The following is a 336-nucleotide window of genomic DNA, read 5'->3' on the forward strand; positions in this document are numbered from 1 at the left end:
CCCTTCTTTTTACCAACACGCTTTTCAGCTTCCTGAAGTAATGCCTGTGCTTCTTCAAGTTCTCGCTCTTCCATTTCCCTACGAAGCCGTTGACTTTTCCTTTGTTCATATTCTAAAGCAAGACGCTTCTGCTCAGCCTCTTCAGTTATCTTTAGTAATTTTAACCTTCTTGATTCCTCCTCACGTTCCTAAACACAGTTGATCACAATTTTTACAATTTATGAACCTCCAAAAGAACAATGAATAAGGCAATTCAAAGTATAATGAGGGTACCATTTCCAAAAGTTGTCGTTCCTGCTCTTCCTTCCTTTTCTCAATTATTGATTTCCGAGCAAG

The 336-nt window shown here is 38.7% G+C and overlaps 1 long non-coding RNA gene across 1 annotated transcript; it reads right to left on the reverse strand.

Moving 5' to 3' along the window:
* Nucleotides 1–153: 153 nt before the first annotated feature.
* On the reverse strand, nt 154–336 carry LOC111787362. Its single transcript, XR_002813966.1, has 2 exons — nt 274–336; nt 154–188 (listed from the first exon to the last, which is right to left on the reverse strand). It is a non-coding gene; the product is annotated as an uncharacterized LOC111787362 (long non-coding RNA).

The sequence above is a fragment of the Cucurbita pepo genome, unplaced genomic scaffold, assembly GCF_002806865.2.
Source record: "Cucurbita pepo subsp. pepo cultivar mu-cu-16 unplaced genomic scaffold, ASM280686v2 Cp4.1_scaffold012940, whole genome shotgun sequence".
NCBI lineage: Eukaryota > Viridiplantae > Streptophyta > Magnoliopsida > Cucurbitales > Cucurbitaceae > Cucurbita > Cucurbita pepo.